The sequence below is a fragment of the Calypte anna genome, chromosome 4A (assembly GCF_003957555.1).
Source record: "Calypte anna isolate BGI_N300 chromosome 4A, bCalAnn1_v1.p, whole genome shotgun sequence".
Lineage (NCBI taxonomy): Eukaryota > Metazoa > Chordata > Aves > Apodiformes > Trochilidae > Calypte > Calypte anna.
The window spans coordinates 22,097,143-22,123,243 of record NC_044248.1 but is presented as its reverse complement, the minus strand read 5'-3'; the positions used below and the strand labels follow the sequence as shown (position 1 = coordinate 22,123,243).

At 37.1% G+C, this 26,101-nt stretch overlaps 1 pseudogene; it reads right to left on the bottom strand.

Annotated features, from left to right (window-relative positions):
- LOC103526819 overlaps positions 1–25,772 on the bottom strand; it is a 172,915-nt pseudogene extending 147,143 nt beyond the window's left edge.
- Between the last annotated feature and the right edge of the window lie 329 nt (positions 25,773–26,101).

Below are 26,101 nucleotides of genomic sequence, written 5' to 3'. Positions count from 1 at the left end.
GAGCACTATCTTCAGCTTTGTTGCATATCAGGAGCACAGCAGATGTGTTCTACTTTTTCCAGATTCAATTATGTTCAGCACCAACCAAGAGGTCACTAATTTTGCTTCTAAAAGCGAAGAACTATCAGACTGAAGAAGAGTATTGACTGGAATAGTCCCATGACCCAACTGTTGACATCCTGCCCTTTTTCTTGAAGCTCCCAAGGCAGAGAGTATTTTTTGTCGCTACTCCAGATATAGGTCTTGTATCTGATAGCCATGATAGCAGAAAAATATCTTTCTCCATAAGCATACTGTTTCAGAAAGAAAACTTAAGATGGGAAGAATACTGGCACAAACAAGGCAAAGAGAAAACAAAGCTGCAGAGAGAGTGTGTGCAGTCTGCAGGCTCAGCAGCCTTAGAATAGAAAACTGTTACTATTTCCTTCAATTTCAGGTGCTTGGTTTCCCTAACTTGATTTTTTGTGTAAGAGAAAAGAGTAATGATAGTTGCTGTCAATGAAGATGACATTCTGACTGATGTAATTTAAACTGTGCTTATTAGACATTGAATCCTGGCAGTAGACAATGCAAATGTTAGATGGGTAATACTTTAAACTAAGATGCTAAATTTTAATACATATTTTACCTTGAAATTTCTTTCACTAACATGGTGAGAAGTGGTTCACGGAGGTCAGAAGGTTGTCCTCCTGAATCAAGTAGTTCTTCTCACTCCAATAAACTTAAGTCTATTTGTACAAAGAAGGCTTCTACCCTGGCTTTCTACCTAGAACCTTTTCTCCTGCTATCTTGCCTGTTACAGCAGTAATTTGCCACGAGTGCACCAACTCATGGGAGTAACATATGTGTATAATAGAGCGTAAAATGAATACTGAGAAAGTTAGCATAGTCCTTTTAAATCCTTATGGTTCTGTAGGTTTCCTGAGGAGTTAGTCCACATTCTTTTCTATGTATTTCCCTCTCCTCCAAATAAATCAGGAATCTCGCCTGTATAAAGCACACATATGTGGCTGAAGAAGTGCTATTTATGCTAGTGGAGAGACATTGTTTTACTATATCTGTCCTGGGCACCAGTGGAATGAAAATATAATTCATGTCTTTTCCTATGCTCTTTATCAAGATGAAAATATCACACACTGCATAAAACTCATTGCTCTACAGGTTTTATTTTGGCATTTCTCATATGGGGATAGATGTCAAGGCAGCAAAACATAACTGCAGAAAGTACTGAAAAAAGCAGAACCACAACCTATTATCATGTCCTCTTTACTCAGTTGACATAATAATTCCATAAGTAGTGCTAAAACACAAGAAGTTATGAGGTTACATGTGGGGCATAAGTTTTGCAACCTTTAGCAGTAACTGTATTGAGCACATTTTCCATGACCTACTCTTTCAATGACATATTATTTCAGTTATCACAAAGTGAAAGGCAAAACCCCAGTCTGTGGGAGAGATGAGAGTGTCTAAAAGCCTTTGTTGGAGCAGCTCTATTTATATGCTTCTCATAAGGCTTAACAGTTTTAGATACAATAACAATATGTCTCATTTCACCTATTTTTCCTGTCTTGTTAATTTTGCACTTTTATCCCCAGATAAAGATGATTATAGCATCAGTAGTGTGAGTATCTCCTACATATCAAACTAGTTATACGGGTTAGACACCATTCAAAGGTTAAGACGACCTCCATTGGGTTTCCCTCTTTCATTTCTTTTCTTTCTTCTAACTGACACAAATAATGGCTTCTGAAAGAAGAGGGAAAATAGGCTAACAATAACCTCCCAGGCAGGAATCCTAATGAGATTCAAACTTGTCCCTGTCTCATCTTCATTCCCTTTACTGGCAGGTCTGATTGCTTATGTGTTTGATGTCTTTCTTGAAATACTTCTTCAGAAATTGTTTCTTAAAGGGCATGACACACATAAAAAAAGAAGAAAGAGGGAAACCTTGATTAAACCTTGTGTTGTATTTTTTTATACATCTCAAGACTAATCACTTCATGCAAATATCCTGCATGACATTTCTTTCTGTATTGTTTCAAGGCTATTAGCTTTTAATTCAGAAAACACTACTGTTTTTTCTCATTGTGAATAACTTAATTCCTTTCTTATTGCTTCAATTTCCTTTTATACTTTTCTTACTGATCAATTACATTTGCATAGATTTATTCTTCCTCCCCAGCTGTAGTGTGTTGTGCATACAATATTCCATTGGCTATTGATACGGCATAGTTGGAAACCTGACAGTCAACTTCACATTTATAATAAAAAAATAACTCTTCAAACCCAGGTTCCTATCTTTTATAGATGAACAATCTGCAGTAAAGGATACAAGAAAAAGTGTTTCTAAAGTGAAGGTGTTCTGAGAATCATTTTAATGGTTAATGGTTAGTCTTTGTGTTCTTGTTAATTCTGGCCAACATAGGCTAGGGTAGTAACAATATTAGGCCTCAACCAGCAGTAAGTCAGATGATCTGGCAAGTGGTCTCTAAAAAAGGTTGCTGTTAAATAAACCAAAATATGCACTTACATTTTCATGGGTTTTTTTTTTCTGCTGTTATTCCATGCTCGTGCTCAACATTGCAACAAGATACACTTGGTATTCATGCAGAACATGTTCTCACAGCAATTTCAGACTCATGACAAGCCTAACATGTCCGTGTTCTGGGACCTTGAAAACTTCATACAAAGCTTGTGGACAGTCACTGTCTCTCACAGCAATCCTGTACTTGATCAACGGAGCTGCAACGTGAGGGATTACCTTCACTATTCCACAGGGACTCAGCACTTGATCCTTTTGGTACATTTCAGAAAAAAACTCTGTATTTCTCCTGCAAGTGAATGCACTTCTTACTAACTCCTTGCCCACTGACCTTTCACTGAAAAGACGTAATTAAATCTGTGCTAAAAGTGTTGAAGTGACCATATCCAAATAATATACTTTTTGTTGATTTTCCTCAACAGAGATGAACTTTTTGCTGGCTATGAACTATAAGAATTCTTTTTGTCTTATTTCTATCTGATACAAAATAGGAATGATACAACATCAGTGATTATACAATGATCTAGGATATGTAATATCCTGTAACTTTATACTGAATGAGTCTGGAGGGTATCAGTAGTAAATCCTTGCATTTCCCAGGTTTCTTAATAGTCTTAGGAGGAAAAGTGACATTTTTCTTTGAAATAAGTGTTTCCTCCAGATGTCAGGAAAAACATTACAATAAGATCTAGCTTGCATTACCCATAGTTTCTCACAGAAGGGCTATTAAGCAAGAAATGAATATCCCAGAGCTCTCAAAACAAAATCCTACACATTTATAATTGGGCTAGCCTATTTAGAAGCCTTCTTCAGATATGCTAATTTTGAAGTAGGAAACTGCAGAAGCTCAATGCTTTTTCTGAATATTTGCAGAGATTTTCTAAAGCTTAGTAATTTCCTTCCAGACCATGAACAAGAGAAGGAATAGTTCATTAAATATGGATGTCTCAGTTCAGATAGGAAAGATCTAAGACACTGAATACTCTAATGAGACAATGTGTCTGATCTGGGAAAAGCTGAACCAGGCTAGTGTACTAGTGTGTGTAATAGTGCAGTGAGTTTCTCCAGAAAAACAGATTACTGTAGTAGCATCCCTACTCATTAAAAATAAAATTCCTGGATCTCTAATAGCAAGTAGCTTTGTACCTGAGGAGGTGCTTCATCTGCCACACAAAGTTCAAGGGGTGATTCTAATATTTAAATTATAATTTTTATTTTTTTTTCCACTCTGAAGAGTATCAAAATGCTCCTGGCTTAGAAGCAAAACCTTTAGAGTCTTACTACATATAAGGTATCAGATATACATGATTAACTGGAAATTACAAAGGTAGAGTCACACACATAATTTATTGGGTCACACGACAGGTAGAGGTAACACAGACACTCGACATGAAATTGAGATTCTCCCTTAGCAGATGAAGGAAAAAAGAAATCAACAGGAGTGTCTCTGTTCCCAGAACCTCTCTCTTCATCTTGCCTATTTTCCTTATGGCTGCCACATAATGTGGGTCTGGAACCAGTGACTTATTCGGGAAGATTTGCTACTATTCACTCAAGAGTGGCAGTCAGGAGATTAACTGGTTTGGCTAGGCAAGGATTGGTTAATAAAGCATTAATTTTCCATACAAGTGTATTGAGACCTCTTAAAACAAATTGATTTGAGGATGCATGATAAAACAGCATTCATTAGTAAAAAGAGAGATTTTTGGTGAGTGAAATTGAAACATGCTCTTGTTACATAAAATATATGAAGTCTTTCTAGCTTTCTTCTAAGTTAGTTATTATATTTTTCTAGTATTTCTGTCTCATGGAGTTGAGCATGCTTGAACTGGTTAATCGTTCTGGCATAATGCCACATATATGCCATGCCAAGTGTTTAACTTTAAGGGCAGAGGGGCACCATTATGATGGAAGACTGACTACCTGAGTGTCCTGACACAGCATTGTCTGTGATAGGGACAGATCCCTGAGTCAGAATCTGTGACAAGAGCAGGGGCCCTGTAGTTTGCTGCTGTGGGTGGGAAGTCTCCATTCCTTTCAGTCATTCCTGGTAGTGACTGAAGTTCACATCGCCCTCTACTGTAATTCCATGCCATGAACATTTTCCTAAATAGCCTAAATGCTTTTGGAGAAAGTACAGCTTTCAGTATTGTGACCTATGTATCTCTTTCTTTTGGAAGATTCCATCCACAGTTCTGTTAACTTCCACGTAGTTCAACTAAGAGATCTGATGGAAGCACAGACTTTTTGGTTCTTTTCCTTCTTCCTTGGCACCTATTTGCACAGACCAGTACAAATTTGTTGTTAAGTATGAGCATTGCTGTTCAGTTCAGCCTAATTATAACTATGCCAAGGATTTTCTTAGCTTCTGGGAAGAAGGTGCAGATAATTGGTTGCATTCACAGCACTTGTCATCATGTCTCTTCTCCATCTGAACTTTACTAACTTGTGTTTCTAAGCAAACAGGAGGAGAGAAAGCCTTAGCTTCCTTCCAACATGCTCATCAGCAAAGTAGGACTGTGGGCTGCAAGGTGAAGAATTGGTTACTCTGTAAATAGACACATCCACATCCAGATCATCAGTTCATCAGATCATCAGAGCCTGACTTGCTCCACCAGAACTATATTTCTATTTGTTAAAAAATATTATTTGTGCCTTTGTACTGTGAACCTTGGATTAGAAATGTTGTGAGGCTTTTACCTTGATAAATCTGAAGATATTTTATAAAGTTTCTACAATCTGATGTAGTCTTGGGACTTCTTTGTGCATAGTTGTTAGGGGAAATTTTGAGTTTCAATAATCAAAAGTCCCTAAGATATATGATCATTCATTGATGTAAATTTTTGATAATCGGCATTAAGTGTTAATATTTTTAAGTAAATGACTTCAATTTACTGGCTCATGGTAATTTTACAGATTACATTTAAAGAAGTTTTTGACAGCTTCAAATACTCATGACGTTTTGTTGGATTTTTACTCCCAGGAAATTCCTCTGTCTGACACTTAGGGTTGCCGTCATCTTGTGATATATTTTGTACTAAGACTGCACCTCTTCCCTTGACTTAGAGAAAATACTAGCAGAAAAATATTAGCTTTTCCCTTCCTTTTTTTAACAGTGATAAAGGTTGGACACATGCTCCAGTCCAGTCTTCCCCTCTGTCTCTTTAGAGATTTGAACAGGTAGAATTTCAGATGTGCAAAGCACTATCTGTGTTTGTAGTACTGGTCAAACATAACTCAAGGAAGGGAATTGTGCACTCTGTTATACAGAAAGCTCATGTCAGAGTTCAGAGATTACATAAAATATGGGATGAGTTTTAGACAAATTGCTTCTGGAGAGGTTTAAAATTTTAATTTTTTTTCAGAACAGAGACAGAAGTTCAGAAATGCAACAAAAAAACACTGCACTTCTCACACTGCTGGATTTCCAATGTCTTGCAATTGCTGACAATTTTTTCTTCACTTTTTAATTTCACTGTCCATATATGTCAAACCAGCCTCTGAAAAACAGCTATGGCTACAAAGTGGTCATATCAGCTTTCCATGACCAGAAATGTGGTATTGATTCCCTTTCTGTTTCATATTCTTTCTTGTCCTCAAGTCTGGCTGTTATGAGTCACCTTGAAGACTGCAGCAGCCTTAGGAGTTTTGATTTCAGAAGTTTGTTTGATCGAAGGTTTTTCCCAAGAGTTAACAATACTGATGCATCAGCATTTATGGTTACTGTCCTCATATAGTTTACAAGTGGTTTTACCAGAAGTAGAATGATTATAAAAGACTTGTATAGACATCCTGGAGTATGTTAAATACACGCCTAACCCAGCTCAAAGATGACCTCAAAAGGCCTTGTTGAAAGTTTTTGGTCTAGAAGAACAGTGAGTGCATCTTTGCTCTCACTTCAGCTGTAGATCTTGGGAAGATCTGAACTGAAGGAATGTTGGAAGCACATTTGGAAAGGACAGATCCACAGAAAGATGAGAGAAGTCCTCTCTTTCTCCAAGGTATGAAGCAAAGGTGTCTTTCTCTTTTTCAGTTTTCTGGATGCCTTCTTGCTATGGTCAGAGATATATCTTAAAGTGTTAGTCTTTATTTTCTTCTTAATTTAATTATTTCTTGATTTTTTTACTAGACAGATGTAATTTTATGAACTATAATACACTAATGGGACAATTCTGACTACTTTATGAAATATCAAGTGATTTTTTTTTTGAGAAATCATGAAGTTCTTTTCCCCTTCCTCTTCTCTTTATTTTATTATATTTGTATGTTTTAATTTTATTTCTAGTTTCATGCACTTCTCACAGCTACAAAATCTTTCATCTTGCCATTTCTTGTCAGAAGGTTTATTTTTCTTCTCTTACCCACGCACTAGTAGCAAAAATTGTCAGCAAACATCCCTTGCTTTTTTGTCTACAAAAAACTGAAATTGAGAAGGTCAAAGGAAGAAGAAGCAATCTGTTCTAGTACAGCAAAATACGAGATGAATATGTGTTCATATCATATCATTTACTTGTAGCTACAAAAAAAAAAAAAAAGTCCAAATTGCACATTCCAGTCTCTTCCTTCCAATCTCTTCCTATTACTGAGGCACAAGAGGGCAGTGTTTCATAAACTCCAATCTGCTTTCTGCTCATCATTACAGCGACACTAGGACTGGCATTAATCTGGAATCACAGTAACACCCAAAAGATTGGTGTTAAATGGAAGCAGCTCACTGGCAGAGAATCCTATTTATAATATGAAAGACTTCAAGTCAGAGAATTGATCTATTCCAAAACCTTCAGAAATTTCTTGAAGACTGATGATGTTACAAAGAAATGACAGGAACAATGACCAAAAAAAAAAAAAAAAATTAGCTTCCAAGCCAAAGAGGTAATTATTGTTAATTTTCTGTTGGTTAGAGAATACGGAAGGCTACACTAGGAAACAGAACAAAATCAGCCAAAGAAACACTATCCTTATTGAACTTTACAAAATACATAAGCAAAAATATGTGTGTGCTTGTTCATATACATGTGTATTTGTGTATATACAGACACACAGGGAGAAACAGAAGGAGGCTGAGATATGTACAAGTACTGAAGATTGCGCAAGTCAATGGCAGGAGAAAATCAGGAATTATTCATGCTGCCTTGATTTAGTAACCTAATCTGATTCTTTCCCTTTTTGTCTCTATGCTAATTTATACAATTCCTCACTCAACTTCTTTTTTGGAGATTCCTGTCTTAAGTGTCAGATGCTGTCTGAATCTTATTGCAAATCTGTGTATCTGACTTAGGGCCAATACTGCTTCAGGAGGGAAGGATTGAAGTCAGCCAGGTTCGAGGCTCCAGCTCTAAATACATTACCAATTACTCACATTAGAGAAAATATAAATACAAAAAATATGAAGATAATTCTTCTAAGTCATGCTGAATTCATCTCTGGATATTTGTGGGGCTAAATTTGGAGCTGAAACTTTCAGATGTATTATTGATATCTTGATGGCTTCATAATAGCTCTTTATCAGGCAGACATCCAACTCCTCCTCAGAAGAGAACAAGAGCCCCAGCTCAACGGTTCAAGAAATGGTTTACTGAGTCATATCTTGACCTTGGAATAAGCAGAAACTCTCTCAGTTTGTCCTAGAAGCACCTGCTTGGCTTGAAACCATACCTTTGTTCTACACAAAAATAGATACTGGTCAACCTCTTTCACCAGTCTATTTTAACTTCAGGAAAGCAGCTTATGTACTGCCCTTGAAGTATTAATTTTTTTTAATGGATGTGTACATGTCTTTTTTGATAATCCATTAATCTCTTTTTGGTAAATATTCACCACTTAGGATGCGACATATTTCCTGTAACAAGAACCAGCCTCTTTGCCTATGTCTTTATTATCAGATATCTTTAGATTAAAATTACTCCACTATTATTTATTATAGCTTTTTATGGTTCGATAAAGCTAGCAATAGATGCTTTCTGTGCTGGCCAGTTGTCTTTGGTCTAGCATAGCTAGAGGGTAAAGTAATATTTGTGTATAAATGACATGAATTGTCTCCCAGAAAACTGCCAACCATTGTATGTGACAAATTCCTGGATTTTCTCACCATGCAAAAACATAGTCTTAAGGCTATTTATGACACTTGAGATAGAAAGGTCAGATGCGTGTTCTAATTCTCAGTATCTGGAAAAGCTGCAAAGTGCATCCAAGTGCTTCTGTCTCTGCTACAGAGGCTGTCAGTCTCTACCTCTTTCCAATATCCAACTGCAAATTACAAAGGGAATTCCCACGGACAAGCAAGCAAAACTTCTTGGCTAATCTCTAGATTTATTATAAACACTTTGATGTCTTTCATTCTCCCAGATTAGAGGGAAGCATTCTTTTCTCCTTTGAATTACTGTCATCGTACAAGCCTTGTGAGTGATCTCCCTCTGCATACAGACTCTGCAGCAGTGTACTTGCAGACTGGGCAAGGCTACTGCCAGGAAGAAAGGAAAAATACACATTCATAGGTAAAGTAAACTAAGTAATTTCCTTCTAAAACTGTCAAGCCAAAGCTAAGGAAGCATTCATATTTCCATAAATGCCAGTAAATAGATAGCTAATTTTATCCAAGTAGAAACATGGATATTTGACTAAAGATATCCACATATGGTTTTACATATCCACAAAGTGTCAAGTTAAAATGGTAATTCCTAAAATTCTTGTAAATTATTTGTATTCTTTCATACTACTTATACTGCAGGGATAATTTTAGTAAATTTTTCTAATAATCCACTGAATGCAGTGTTTCTTTTCTTTTTCTCTCCTTCAAAAAATTCTCCATTTTGAAATGCCCAGCCCACCAAATATTGCAAATGATGTGATTATAAGATTGCATTTAGTATTTCTCATTTCCTGGGTTTATATCTAGGCATAAGAAGAGAACTTATGCCTTGTTTAACATTTGAGGTCATAATTCACAAATGCCAAAGATGTATGTAATCAAGAAAACACACTCTGAGACCTCAAAGTGAAAAGCTGACATAATTTTGGTTTCAAGATATTTCAGCAAGTTCCTTTCTTGACCAGTGGAACCTTCTGGGCCAATCCATTGTTTTAGCACTGGGCAGTACACAACTTAAGAAAATTTTTAACATAACAAAATGTATCAGGCCATATAAATTGTTCTTGTATTATTCATTTAAAAATATGACTATACAAGTAATTGGAAAGTCCCATAGCATTGCCAAGCACCTGATCTGCCTGTAGATTGCATTTTATCATGTATAGAAACACAATCCTCTTCGGTGGAAGACAATCAGGTCAGAAAATCTTTAAGCAAACTGGACATACATAAGTCCATGGGGCCTGATGGTATGTCCCCTGAGTTCTGATCATGCTGGCAGATGTCAATGTGAGTCCACTCTTGATTATCTTTAACCCATCATGGCAATTGGAAGGGGTGACTGATGACTGGAGGAAAGAACAGGCCACTCCCACCATTGAAAAGGGCAAGGAGAAGGATGCAGAAAACTACAGATGGATCAACCTCACTTTGATTCCCAGGAAGGTAAGGGAGCACTAATCCTGAAAACCATTTCCAGGCACATGAAGGACAAGAAAGTCATTATGAGAAGTCAGCATGTATTCATGAAGAGGAAGTAATTCTTGACAAACCTGATAATCTTCTTCAATGAAATGACTGTTAGGTAATGAGGGGAGGGCAATGGATATTAGCTACATGAACTGCAGTAAGGCTTTCCACAATTGTCCTCTTTATCCCCTTGCAGAGAAGGTGATGAAATATGGGCTGAATGAGGTCTGTAACAAGTGGTAAGGAGTCTAGCTCAAGGCCAATAGCTAGTTGTGTACCCTAGTACTGGGTGCAGTCCTCTCCAGCATCTTCCTTAGTGATCTAGATGACAGATCAGAGTCTACCCTTAGCAACTCTGCTGATGACACAAAACTCATATGCCAAATGGTCATGATGCTATCTAGAGAGACCTTGACTGGATAAACAATCTGACAGGAACCTTGTGAAGTTCAACAAGGAGAATTATAAAGTCCTGCACTTGGGGAGTGTATGCTGGAGAGTGACTAACTGGAAATCAGTTTTGCAGAAAAGGACTTGGGGATACTGGTGGACACCATGTTGAACATGAGACAGTAAATTGCCCTCTTAGCAATGAAGGTTAACTGGATCTTGGGCTATGTTTGGAGAATGGTCCAGCTCTGGACTGCCCAGTGCTAGAGAGATAGGGACATACTGAAGAGATTCCAGCAGGAAGCTATGAAGATAATTAAGAGACTGGAGCACCTCTCCTGCAAGAACTGTCTGAGAAGACTGGGACTGTTTGACCTGGAGAAGAGAAGACTCAGAGGAGACCTTATCATTGTATACAAAAATCCAGGGTGAGGGTATAAAGAAGTTGGAGGAAGGCTCTCTACAGTGGTGTCCAGTGACAACACCAGAGGCAATGGACACCAACTTGAACACAGGAGTTTCTGCCTAAACAAGGAAAAAACGTTTCTGGTGTGGGTGTGGTCAATTACACCCACAAGTTGCCCAGAAGTTGTGCAACAAAAGCCATTTGGACATGGTCTTGGGCAACTGGCTCTTGGTTTTAATTAGTTCAAACAAGTACAGTGATTAATGAATGGGACTGTTACTCAACCTAATAATCTGAAAGTTAAAATTTGTCCCAAGCTTAGGCAACCTCAACAATTAGGACAGACAGAGATATTTCCAGGGCACAAGACATGATACTTTTCTAGAGGCAAAACTTATGAAGAAGCTATATTGCTCACACCTTCCTCTGATGAAAGGAAGGAACCTAAGAGACCAGCTTCCATTCTATGCCTAACTTTCAGAGAGCTTAGAACCAGAAATTAATCCAATAGAAAAATTCATTGCAGTGTATCTGAACTAGTCAGCTAAAGGGTAGATTCACTAAGTTTGTATAAAATGCAATCTCCTGGAGTTAATTCCTGGAATATAGAGTGTAAGGTAAATTACATCCTAGAGCAGCAAAAATCTCAGTAAGAATGAATTACTAGGTTAGTGATTTATTAGTGAATTTTTGGAACTGCCTCTGAGGTCCTTGGTTAACATAGCTAAAGGCTGTTAAGGTAACAGGGACTCATCTGCTGCTCTGGCCTCCAACAGGAAGATTACTTCTTACATTCAGCATGTATCCCAAAGCTCTTCTACTTGTCTGTTTTGTAGTAGTTAATTTTTCCATTGCTTCTGTCATCACCCTGTTTACCTGACAGAATCAGGAAGTCTGCATTGATGTTGTTAGCCCAGTATTTTTAGAAGTTATTTACATGGATATTCTTTGTCAAGAAAACACAGCAAAACCTTTTTTATCCTTTGTTGATTTGTTTTGGATCTTTGTTCTTGCAAAAACAATAAATTAGCATTCTATATATGTTTGTGAAAAAATACATATTCCTTTTGGGAAGGTGTGCTTTACTAGAGTTGAAAAGACTCAAGAAACACAGTGGCTCAACAATTTTCAACTATAAGCTGAAAACTTACTGGCACACACTCAAATGCAAAGCTTTTCAAATACATAGATGACATATTGTGAATGCTGCCCATTTCACAAGTACATGCTGTCCTCTGAGGTAAGGTGACTCCCTTTTATTAACAGGCTTTTACCAACAGAAGGTGAAACACTTCTTCAGAGCTTTCTTCTCATTAAGCTACTTGTTTTGGGGAGCACAGCATGTCTTGACTTAGACTATGCTTGTTTTTGCTGTGTGTAACATACATAGTTATCACAAGGCTCACCAAATGGAGTGGTCACGTATAAGTTTTACACTGAGGATATACCTTACATATATCTTTGGAGATAATTTACATTGCTTTCTGATATGTGAGAATGTAACTTGCCAACTCTGGTTCTGTCCAGATACATTGAATTAGTTTTAACGTACAAAGGAGAAAGGAATGGAGAGTTATGCAAAAATAATTGAGAAGAGTTAAAAAAGAGAAGGGAAAGGGAGTGGGGGTTAGAGGGAATAGCATGGTAAGGAACGAAGGAAAAATTGAAATTAGGAGAACCAAAGCAATGCCAGCTCATCCGTGCCTAAGGCATTACCCATGCAAATTTCAGGATTTCAGTGTGGACTTTATATTGATCTTAACTCATTAAATGCTGATCATTTTCACAGTGATGAAAATGAAAGACATAGGCATGATGATTAGGAGCAGAGTGCCTTTCTTTTCATTAATCCTGTGGTGAACTACAAATGCAGTGGTATCAAATTAGAGACCAAGTGTTGTGAAATTACAATGAAATGGTAACAAAGGGATATGCTATGTGCTGCCAGTAGACATGACCACAGGGTTATGGAATAATCACACCCTTCTGATGGCCAGCTGTAGGCTGGATGTGCCAAATGCACTAAATACCTGTGTTTTGACAAGTGAACTGAACACTTAATGCCACTTTTAGATAAGTACATATAACATTTTTACTAGGTACAAAAATTAAAATTATGCTACAGTTTGTTTCCTTGAATTTCAGCACACCAGGAGTTAAGAATTTTTCACTGTGTACAGCAGTATATCTCAGTTTAACACTTTTTTTTTTTTTTTTGCAGTGTTCTAATGAAACTGTTTTCTGGCTGGTTTGTCACATAATACTACATCCCAGATGATTTTGAACAGTAAACTATGCTGATTTTGCATCTTTAAATCTGTCTACTGGGAGTTGGACACATCAGGTCCCCATCTGAGGCACCTTTCCAGTTTGCATTTCTCTTCAGTCACACAGTCACAGAGCAGAATTTTCAAGCTCGTGTTAGAAAAGGGGTACCACCAGAAAAACAACAGTTTCCTGTTTGGTTTTTTTTCGTTGGTTGGTTGGTTTAATATAATCTACAGCCTATAGGGAATAAGGTGAGCATCTCAGAAAAAGTGTTGATAACATTGAAAAATAAAGTTGTAGGCTGCTTACACAACTCTAGTATTTTAAAAGAGTAAGAAGAAACAGCTAAGAAGTTATAAATCCTTTAGTCTGACCTCAAAGGTAAATATCTAATGAGTTGTTAAATTGATGACTCAAAAAAGAAAGAATCTAATTTGTCCTAATCATTGGAATTAGTTAGGAAGTTGATCTCCTTAAACAAACTTAATGGTATTTTTAGAGACTACCTGAAAATGGTGATAGTTATAATTAAAGACAGAGGGATTTCTTCAAAGCTTTTGACAATCATTTTCACTAAAAGACATACACAGGTGGAATTCACAAGCTCACTGGACTAGAAACAGGCTCACTGACAAATTTCTGAATGATTGATGCCCAAATGTATAAAATTATTCAAGTAGGATCTTTTAGAGACCAGTTGTCTATTTGGCCCACCAAGTTCTTCACCATTGGTTGGGATGGTGATGTCAAATACTACCTGGAAAAATCTACAGATGGCAAATGGGCTAGGAATTATGGTACATAATAGTTATATTACAGTCACGGAGTGATGTGAATTTCTTGGTTAAACAACCACTCACATGTCTGTATACTAGTCAAGAATACAAGAGACAAGCAAGAAAGAAGGCAGATTAAAACCAGTGAAATTCAAGAATCACTTTCCTGAGGAAGACACAGAGAGGACTTTAATGTAAGTATAGATAATTGTCTAAGGATAAACTCTTTGCTGAACTTTAACAAAAGAATATTGTCCTGGGGCTACAACTACTCACCTGCTGTGGTTAGGAAGAACAGTATTCCTAGAGGCACAACTGATCAGATGTGTTCTTGATTACAGTTGTTTTTTCCTTCTTTCTCTGAAACATCAGAGTATAGTGATGACTAGAAATTTGAGCAGGAAGATTTTTTTTCCCAGAATTCAGGGGGGAAAGGAGAAGGGAGAAAAGAAGGAAAAGTTGATTTGTTTTGAAACATAAGTTGTATCAAAAGCTGGCTCTTGTGTCCCTTTTATAGGAACTGAGTCACTGCTTTGCCCTAAAGTCTGGGCATAAGATTGCTGAAGTTCACTTATCAGTGAAGGCCTAAGAACTGAGAACAAAGTGTAAGGAGCAGATTTCTTTAAAACAATAAACTGGCAGTGGTTTCCAGAGGAAACAGGAAAAAAACAAATAAACAAACAAACAAACAAAAGGAATGCTTCTATGCTTATTTCAAAAGCTGAAAAGTAAACACAACCACAGAAGAATTTGAAAACAGAAAAACAAAAAACAAACAAACAAACAAAAAAACACCCCCCCCCACCCCCCCCCAAAAAAAAAAAAAAAAGAAAAAAGAAAAAAGAAAAAAGGCTAAGAAGGCTTTAAGGAACATTTTCCCTCTAGAAAACAGGAAGGGAAGGACAACTGCCGCTCACCTGTTTAGTCACACATCTGCATAGTTTTTCTGTCATTATGTCCTATCTTATTTCTATAGCAGACAACATCAAAGATGCCTAAATGATCATAAAGTAATCAAGTGTTATACGTTGTCTGTGATTTCCCCTTTGAGCATTCTGCTCGTTAAAGCCATTATCAAAAGTAAAAACCTCATCTTTTGCCTCACAGTCATTACAATTTGCTGAAATTACTTCTGGCAACAGTGTTTGCTTTTCTGCTTTAAAAACATGTATCTTTGGCGGAAGTCATGTTTTTCAGTTTTAAGCTGTAGAAATAATTATGATGACAGTGTATCTTAAATTATCAAAACAACGAATAGAAGAATTTTTAAAAATTAAGTAAAATACTATTAACAGACTGAAAGAAAGCTGTGGAAAATATAGTAAAGGCATTGGCACAAATTATTAGCTTACAAGTATAAAAACTGATAAGTGGAGGAAAAATTACATTAGGAGTACCTTGTCATTTTTGACTGTGCATGAAGGACATTGGTTACAGTAAAATGCTATAACGTAGGCTATCACACAATCCAGATCATTGCAAAAAAATTATGAAGAGAAGGTAAGCCATCAGCATCTATAAGTGGAGTGTGTGTATATATATATAATCTGAACCAAAAAAAAAAGGCATCTAGATAGTGAGTTTCATTTTCTGCCACTTCAGCCATATTTTTGCCTATGATTTGGTCATATCAAAAATAGCTAGTACCATCCCTGAAAGTCTTTTCCACCTCTGAGATATGACAGAAGGGAGCTAGCTGACCCTCAAAATGGAAAAACAAACAGCTCTCTGAGACGGGAACTAATTTGCTAAACAAACATAATGGACTGAAACTGAGCTGCTGTACCAGTAAAGAGACAATTTGGGTAAATTGTTCCATGAGAGGTGGACAGCATGTACCTCAGCAGACATGTAAACTACTGTATTAGACAATGCCTTCAGGAATAAGCTGAGGGCAGTGAATGAGAAATAGATAAACAGCCACTTAAGGGATTTTTCAGGATTAATATATCATAAACTGAATAGGTTTGCAAAACCCAATAAAAGCAGGATGCTAATCAAGATGCTAATTCATTCCTTCCTTCCTTCCTCTCTCCCTTCCTTCCTCCCGCCCTCCCTCCCTTCCTTCCTCTTTCCATATCTAATGCTGTTAGAGTGGAAGTCTTGGGAAACAAGGTGATTATCAGACTATTTGGTGTTGGTTTTCAGAATGACCCTACCTTCTCCTTTCTACCATTCTCATTTATTTTTTGATGTAAAATTTAAATAGAAAGCTCTTTCACCACAGGAATCAGATATATCTGGTGTCCATGTGACAGTTCTCTGACTTTTTGGCTGTTTCCCATTAACTTTGTCCAGGAGGGAGCAATAGGGAGGAAGCAGACCTTGATTATAAAATGACACCCCAAATCTTAAGATACATCAGCTGCTGTATTGTCTTTAGAAGGGCTTTGTATCAAAATGGTAGAGGAGAGGAAAAAAAAAAAAAAGAAAAAGAAAAGGAATTAATTTTTATGCAACACTTGGGTAGCTTTTGCATTGCTTTGGGAAGTGGTTACCAAGCACTAATTGATTTAAGGAATCCAATCTTCAGTGGACTCAGTAGTGAGTCTCAGTTCTGTGAATTAATTTCTTCTTAAGATTTCCATATTGAATATTTATACTTTCCCCAAATTATGACATAAATGTGTAATCACTCCTGAGACTTCAGCCCAGATAACCCTAGGAAAAGCAAATTATGAAAACAAACATTAAAAAAAAGAAAAGAAAAGAAAACCAAAACCTAAGAACCCTTCCTCTGGCAAAACTTTTGTTATTTTAATAAGAAAAGTCCTAAAGGCAATTTTTTTTTGAAAGTGGTTATCTAACATTATTAAAATTATTTTGTATCTGAGACATTTAAAAAAAATAAAATTAGAATTAAAATTTTGCCAGATTAATTACTAAGTTAATTATTAGATTTCATTAAGCAACCTGTTGTTAATCAAGACCCTTGTCTGTCATTCTGACACTTATAATGCTTCTGATACTTCACCTGTAGCTACAGGTAGCCCACTACCATGCACACTACTTAAATACTTAGGATTATGACACCAAGGTCACTTATGAGTCAAGGAGTCCCATCTACTGAAATTACAGGAAAATAAGTTGTAGACGCTCAAGCTGTCTCTTCCATAGCCCAGTAAACATGAATTTTGCCATTACCAGGAGAAGGTGTCAGGCACTTGTCTTCACTCACCTTGGCCTGAGCTGCTTTTATCTTGCTTCAAGAGTTGTGCAGTGGTCAGTTTCAGCTTCATCTCTGGGAACAGTTGGGATGGGAACCACAGTGCTGCAAAGAACGGTGCCTTGGGATGTTGGGGACTGAGGGAGGCTTTCAAGGAAGGAGAAATATATTTAGCAAATATAAAAAGTAACACAGTTAGAACAAGACTGAGGAAGAAAAAACTCCCAAGATGAACATCAGAACTCTCCTGCTGAGGATCTCAGAATGTGAACAGCAAATCTTAACTTGTCCTTACTCTTCTGAGAAAGAAAGAAAATTTCAGTATTAGGACCCAGAGGAATATTAATATGATGACTACAATATCAGAGAAGAAGCAATGGTATCAGGAAGGAAATATCTTAGGAAAATAGTTTTAATTGTAATATTGATGAGCCTATTGGACTGTTTGGGCTATTAGTCCATTAAAACATTCTCTGGACTAATAGTAAATTCTTGGCATGTATGATGTGTTTATTTTTGGCCACATTAATATTTTGATTGCAACTCCTGAAAGCCTTCTCCTTCTATATACTTGAAAAGTTGTTCTGTAGATATCTTACTATCATAACTAAAAGCCTTTCCAAGGTTTCAAAGTAGCATTGTTAGTTTCTTTCCAGTTAATTTTGGTGCCAGCCCTACTGTAAGACTTTCAGAACATTTTTTCCCATGTTTCATTTATGTTTGCCATCTTAAATTGTCTTTTCTTCTAAAAGCTTTGTTCTGAAGTTTGCAGGATCCCAGCAGTGTAATACAAATCTGTATAATGTCTATTAAAAAGGAAAAAGTGAACATATTCAGCAATGCATATTATCCCATCATTCCCTGCCTCAAATAGATTTTTTAATTTGGGGATTTTGTTTGGTTTGGTTTTTTGTGTTTGTTTTGGTTTGGTTTTTGTTTGGGTTTTTTTTAACAAATTCAGCAATAGGGATAAATTTAGGCTTAACAGCTCCTAGTGGTGGTTAGAAAGCATGAACAAAAACTTCAGAACAAAGACAAATTATTGCTCTGTCCATTCACAGACTATCCAATACCAATTTTAAGTAGTGAAGAATTTCTTGATTATTGTCAGTGATATTCCAAATATGTAACACGTGAGGTGGCACAACTAAGATAAATACCACAGCTCTAGCAAAGCCTTTGTACTGAAAATTGGAACCTAAGAGCCTCCACAGAAATTTAGAAAATGAATATATGTATGCTGTGTAACGATACATTGAAAAGTTACAAAATGGAAGAGTTAAAGGGAAAGGTGAAATAAAGGAAAATAGCAACTGTATGTGGCAAAAAAGTTAGATTTCTTAATAAAGGAATCACGTTGGCTATTTGCACCCTTTGGGAAAATTAAGCTGTATGCCAAAACCTTCTCAGTCCTATAAAGATATGGAATCATTAGTAAAGAAATATAAGAATATAGTAAGACTGAGAACTGAAGGCTTTAGAAGATTTCAGCACTTTATTAACTTCACAGCTTCTCCAAGTACAGTAACAGAAAATTCTTAATTGCATGGTCTTTAAGCTGACAAAATACAATGTTGAGAAAATGAGACTGGGGCATTGACAAGTAGAGGTCAATACAAGCCATACCAAGCTCTGCCACAGCTTTGCTTCAAGTTCATTGACCATCAATGATTTTTCATAGTGAGGCTGTAAGGATGGAATAAGCTTTTTGGTTCCAAGATCAGGCAATTAGATTGTTACTCTTTTGATTATTGGTCTTTATCTATCTGACTATCAAATTTCTCTCGTCCAGATTCATCCTTTTTGTCACTCTCAGAGGGCTTATGTAAATTGGCAAAGGGGCTTTGGTAGACTGGTGTAAGTAAGAATGTGCTGTGTGTAGGTTTATCTCCTGTTCTGCCACTTTTAAAACCTGCTTGTGTGGGACACTAGATTTATCCTGCATAACCAAGTAGTGTTAGTCCTCAATGATGAGAACAGAGGAGAACACACATCGGTGTGCAAAACATACACTTAGGAAACAGGAATAATTTGCTAAGTTGGGAAGAGCAAGATAGAGTCTAACTTTATCTGTGAGAGTAAATAGTCAGAGAGAGGTAACTACACCACGAAACTATGATAGGACCATTAAAAGCTTTTTCAACATTAGAGCTGTTAGAAGTGCAAACACAGGAGTAAGTGTATGTCTGTGTGCCACATTGCAACACCCCCAGGCCTGTAACATGCAGTGTAGGCACAGAAGGAGAGGCTGATGTGTAACTGATAATCAAACTGTGTGCTCCAGTTTCCTGCTGTAGCTTAGTGTTGTTTTGGAAAATCCTGCTTCCTATTTGTGCCCCTCCTTACCACATACATAGCTGTCAGTATAAGGTCTCTGTCTTACTAAGTGGGCTCAGCCAGGTACTTTGCTTCTCTATCCTGAAATATTTATTCATCGAAATAAACAACATTTATGGATGACAACTGTGTGTCCGCATGGCCTCTTCTTGTGAAAGAAAAAAAAACCAATAAAACCCTTTCTTAAAAGCCAAAGCTAACATTTCAGAGAAATCATTTAATATCTAAGCCAAACAGGTTACCAAACAGATCAAAATAGGACTAAAAGCAGTAAAAAAAAAATCTGTGCTTCTGAATGCAAGCTTTAATGGGAAATAAAAATAGTTCTCAAAAAAAAGAAACTGAAGGGCTTGACTGCTAATGAAATTTGTCCTGAAAAATATTATACTTTTATGACAGGAAATTAAAACATTCAATAAATAAGAGGCTGATAGTATGATTTGCACTTATCTTAAAAATAAAACTCAGTGATTCCAATTCATGCAAAACAGAAAATTTTGCTTTCAGAAAAAAATAACATGTTTTAAGTCAACTTAGTTCCCTAAGCAGCAGCTTTTACTATGTTTTCACCCTGTCTTGAGAATTCTGAAGGACCTATACATCATTTATAAGCATGCTTATGTTCTGTGTGTATGCAGAGTGCTCTCTATCCCATTCATAGTGAGTGTGCTATGTGGGTTCAAGCTTATGAAATCACTATGACAATAAGGCACAAATCCTGTAAAGTAACTTTACTTCCCACACAGTCTACCACTAAATCCAATCTGGCAGTTTGAGTCATCAGACTGGCAAGGCCTATGATACAGTAGTGGAAATAATAAAAACCAGCATTCAGCTGCTTCTCAGACTAGAAATACTAGAGCAAGTGAGCTGTCTGAAGCTGTCTGAAATGTTTTAATTGCACCTCACATAGTCTATGCTGTGACTTGAAAAGTTTTTAAATTGTACATTGAGTAAAAAGTAAAGGCTTATAAAACCTAAATGAATATTTTTTCAATGTAAAAGTAGTTAAATTTACTCTGCAGGAGACATCATTCCACAGAAGAATTAGAATAGAAGTAAAATAATTTTTACAGAAAGCAAATATAAATTTAATGGCATTAGAAATTTTAAGGATAAAAGACAGCTCATACTTCAGCTGTCTTTATGATTGTTGTCTGCCACTGTAGTAAGAATTCAACTTCTTCAAACATTTAAAATTCTTTTTGTGACATTTTGGCTTGTTTTCATAGACAGCAAGATGACATCCTCTCTGCCAATCCACCTTCAGGGGCATAATGCCACTCTCATAATGCTGTTGCATCAGGTTTTCTCAGTCCATTCACTTGTTACTTATGCCCAGCACACAGACCCTCTCTGAAACTGTTAGGTTTGAAATGCTTTTTATGATACTTATCTGAAAAAGATCTGATCAATTCAGTCTAGTCAGTGCAGTAAATCCAACATCTCACTAATCAGTAGTCCATTTTATTCTCCTTTCATGGGGTAAAAAGGCTAGACTGAAAGTTTGTGTAAATGTACCCATGATTTTCCATTTCCCTAAACACTTGGCTTATAGTAGCTGTAGGTTATTTTTACCAGGCTTGTGCCTTATGTTTCAATTTAGCAAATATTTAGTTTTCAAAACCTTTGATGGAAGAATATAAAAGGGGTTCATTCAGTCTTAATGTGTTTTTGCCATGTAGGGGCATAATATTTATAAATGTGTGATTATAAATCCATTTTCTTTTGGTCCTCTAGTGCGTATGGTACAGATGTTATCTATTTGCATATGTGTAGGATGCTATGCATAAGTAACAACTCTTTGTGACTTATCTCTACCTGAACGTGCACCACTTCACAGAAATCTCAGTGAAAAATATTGACTGGAAGGTGAAAAGCAGAATACATGAGGAGAGATCTCAGTCATTAACTTAATCATTGGGTGTAGCTAAAAAAGGATGCAACAGGTACAACATTCCCTATAGTATACAACTGCTTTTTTTTATAAATATTTGCCAATTTCAGATATTGTATCCATTTTAAAGCCTTAGAGTCCAACATGCATAGCAGCATCCCACAAGCTAAGTTGATCTTCATCTCTAACTCTCCTTAATCCTTGCATTCCTGTCCTTTTCCCTTAACTTACTGCTATTTTTTACTTTCATCTTGTTCTTAGAAATAGCTTTAAATCTTTTGCTGAATTACTAGAATGGGGAAAAGAAAGTCAGCCAGAGGTAGGTACATGAAGAAGGCAGGGTAATATTGTTGGTAAGTCTGGTAAAGTTATGTACAAATTAAAACAGAGGCTTAAAAGGCAAAAAACACAAAGAAAAAAAAGAAAAACAAACTGCTTTTCCCTCCTATATCCAAGGGTTTTCTGCTGATTTTGTCTGTGTGGCTGTAGGGATGCCTCTAACACAGAACCTTCTCAAGATTCCAAAAGAAGTAAGGAGCATGGATATTATCCATGCAACTACAAACCTCAACTCCACCAAGACCTTTTATATGTTTTCACACACAAAGCAGAAAATGAAAAGACTCAAACAAGGAGCGGAACAATACACAAAATCAAAATAGATTATAATATATTCACTGGATGCCTCTTCAGGGCACTATTGTGGTAAAGACCACATAAACTCATAAAGACATATTCCTTTCCTTTTTGTTCCTTAGCCTTTATGTGAATGGGCAGCCACCTTGGAAAGCTATCGTACTTTTAATTGTTTAAAAAGAAACCTTTCCTTTTCACATATTTGCATATTACCAGAACAAGCACTTAAAACACATAGATCAAAGACATGGGAGGATGAACACCCTAAAATTAAATTGAAGGTATGTTAAAAGTTCTTAACCAGATCTGACATTGGTCTTGGAGGAAATTGCCTTTACAGATGCCAGTTTCATTTTAAAAATAATTTCAGGATGTCAAATTTCTGGTGTAATGATATTCGAAAAGATGCTAAAAATCTAAAAGTTCCTGAGGTTTTCTTTGTGAATGTAAGCAGAATAGGTCTTTAGGTGTTATTGATCCCTGTTTTCATTTTTATTTTTTTGCAGTTATTGAATGGCAGAGAAGAAATTTAAAAATAAAATAATCTTACCTTCTTTTTGTTTCTTTCTGTCTTTACACAAAAGAAGTGACATGCAAATTTTATTTTTGGTGAAGAGGTTTTTAAATAAACCTGTAAGGAAGCCAATAGACACCACATGTGTTTAGAAATTCAAGCTGTTACCTTAGAGAACAGATAGATCCTTCAAGCACATTTCAAGAAGTGAAAGAACAAGATAACCAAGAAGTGCACATATTTAGTATAGAAGGCAGTTGCTAGAGCAGAATATCAATTAGTGAGGCCTTTCTAAATGTTTTGTAGTAGAGACCTTCTAAGGCATTTGATGAAGGGCAATGCACTGTTATTATTTATTGCTGTGCAAAAACAACAGCATAGGACAAAAACTGTGTGCATCAAAACTGAAATAGTACTAGATAGATGATTTATGTCTTCTTAGATTGGATGGATGGATTTATGTCTTCTTATGTCTTCTTAGAGCTGATAGTTAAAAAAAATAAATTGTCTTGGATTTCAATCACACAATCTTAAAAAAAACATGGCAGGTTATTTTTTTTTTTAATGCTATACTATAGCATTTTTAAGTATGATCATACTGAACATAAACTTATGTAGCACTACAAAATCTAGAATAATCTGCTCTTCTATCATGTTAATCTCCTCCTATGACGTCACATTTCATGTAAAACTTTCCATAAATACATAAAATAGAATCGTAAAAGGAGACAGGTAATTTTGGCATTTCTAGTATTGGAAAAATTTCAGAACTTCGTTGCTGTAATGCTTAAGGATTCTCCTAATTTTCACATGAATTCACAGTCCTATTTGTTCTTGCACTAATATTCTATCACAACTTAGATAATTCTTGTTCTTCTGTGGCATTTTCAGATACCAGAGTCATAATCCCACATTTTTTATTTTTCTTAACCCTAACAACAGATTCTAGATGCCTACACCTATGCTCACGAGGCACCATTCTTTACAGCTATGTCTACCTGGGGTCACTTTTTGCTGGCCAAGGTGCCCAACTACAGACACCATAAGCAACCAAATCTGTCTCAATGGTGCCTGGTAATAATGACAATGTTATATACTACCACAGTATTCCAACAGAGTAATTTCTCTGCAATTCATTTAGCCCCTATGACACTATAGGCTGCACAGAGATGACTGTCCAATTTGTGTTTATAATCTACTTGAGGCTCTTTGCTTTCTTAACCTTCAATATGTTTGAGATTACTGATAGCTCACATTTCTAGTAGCTGCTTCTGAATGTATTTTCTTTCTGTGGCAAGTAGGTTCAAAGGATATGATTTAGTGAATGGTGACATTCAACTCTAAGGCATTTGTGTAGAAGGAGGAGATTTAGAGTATTTTTACAGGCTACACATCTAAGCTGGCCACTTACTGACATCTGTCATCAAGAAATAAACCAATCTGATGAATGTGTCCTGTCATCCATTGGTCCAGACTGTAGTGGAACAAAGCAATCAGACACCTCTGATTACCGAGAAGTACCCCTTTTATTGGCCCCCTGGTCTTGCACATGCTCAATAGGGGGCCTGCCCTAATTGGGCACAGGTGGATTTGATACCGGCTCACACCCACTTCTCGGTAATCAGAGGCGTCTGATTGCTTTGTTCCACTACACCAGACACCTGACAGATATGAATTCACATTCTAGTGATGTGAACTCATTCATCCAGGTGTTAAGTGCATGATACATAGCTAGAAAAATTCAAACCAGTTGTCTTGAGGCATTGCACCTTTGGTCAAGGAACTGAGAAGTTTTAAACTTCTATTAAACTTCTCAGTTTAATACAGAGCATTCACATGTATCTGTTGATCTCATCTTCTAGATGTTCTTGTGAACTGAAATATGTAATGAAAAGTAGATTCATTCATGCTTATTCTGTAACATCAGAGCAAATTAATTAAATCTCTCAGAATTCATTTGTTTATGCCTGCAGTAAAATTGACAACACAGGAGATAAAATGAAATGATTCTGTTGAACTCAGTCCAACACCAAACAAATCATATGCATAGGATTTCCCTGTGCATGAAGTCTAAATATGTTCTGCACTGACTGTGACAGAAAAATGAATGGAATTTGCTAACTCAATAACACAGTAACAGTCTCAAATTATTATTATCTCCTTGGATCAAGAATATGTGTTCTATGCACTATGTAAACTCCACAGAGTGAAAAATAACTTAGCATTTTCCCTTTTTGAGGATCTGTTGTAACACTTCTATTACAAAAAGTGATTTTTTGTCAGAAGTGTATAACTGCACAGGTGTTCATGCTACTGACAGGAAATCCACTGCTTTTAGAATGTTGAGACATGACAAATTATTTGTCTTTTCATTCTCAGAAGGACCCCTGTATCATCCTTTCTGTCAGCCTACACAACACAGGAGTGAAGTGTCATGTAAGTAAACCTAGGCCAAGGCAAATAACTGTATTAGAAAGTTATAGAACCTTATGGAAATTCATAGAAACATCTGGCTTTCTTTATCCCTCCATGAAAAGATCAGCATTGTCTATGATGCTGTCGTGGTCTGAGCCTGGCAAAGGACCAGGCGGCCGCTCAGTCCCCCTCCTCTGTTACGCGATGGCGAGAAGGAAATCCACCTGGAACCCTGTGGGTCAAGACAAGGGCTGGGAGGGTTCCACTCACCAGTTACGGTCACGGGCAAAACAGACTTCAGCTTGAGAAAAAATCAATTTAATTTATCATTAATCAAATCAAAACAGGGCAAAGAGAAAATACAAATCTGATCTTAATTACTTTCCCCCCACCCCTCCCTTCTTCCTGAGCCCAAAGTACGTTGTTCCCAATATCTCTATCCTGCTTCCCTCTGGTGGCACAGGGGAACAGGGAGTGGGGTTACAGTCTGCACATCACAAGTTTGTTCTCTGACACTCCTTTCTCTTCAGGGAGAATTCCTCACTGTGCTTCCCTACCCCAACGTGGGGTCCCTCCCACAGAAGAAAGTCCTTCACGAACCCCTCCAATGTGAATCCCTCCCACCAGGCACAGCTCCTCAGGATCAAACTGCTGCAGCATGGGCAGCCCACAGAGCCCACTTGGGGAACAGTCCCTTCCACAGCTACAGATGCAAACAGCTGCTCTGTGGTCTTCCCCATGCTGCAGGTCCGCAGTTGCCCCGCCAGGATTCCTCACGGGTGGCAGGTCCACAAAACCTTCCTCACCGTGGTCCTTCAGGGTCTGCTCCACCGTAATGTTCCATGGGTGCAGGGGACAGCCTGACATCTCACCATGGGATGTTGGGAAAAATCTCTTCAGGCACCTTCTCCCTCTCCTTACTCACCAGCCTTGGTTTCTCTCTGCTCCAGCACTGCTCTCCTCTGGTGCTGCTTTTTCTCGCCACATGTTGATTCCTCTCACCTCCCTCTTCTCCTCTGCCCTGCTTGTAACTACCATGTATCTCCTCTCATTGAATATGTTAATCACAGAGGCGAAAACCTTTTTGTTCACTGTGGGGCCAGGCATATTGCAGCAGGGAAAGCTATTCCAGCTACTTACATGAGCCATCCTTGCGGGAGGGGACCCCTTCCTTAGTACTGGATCTGGTACCCCAT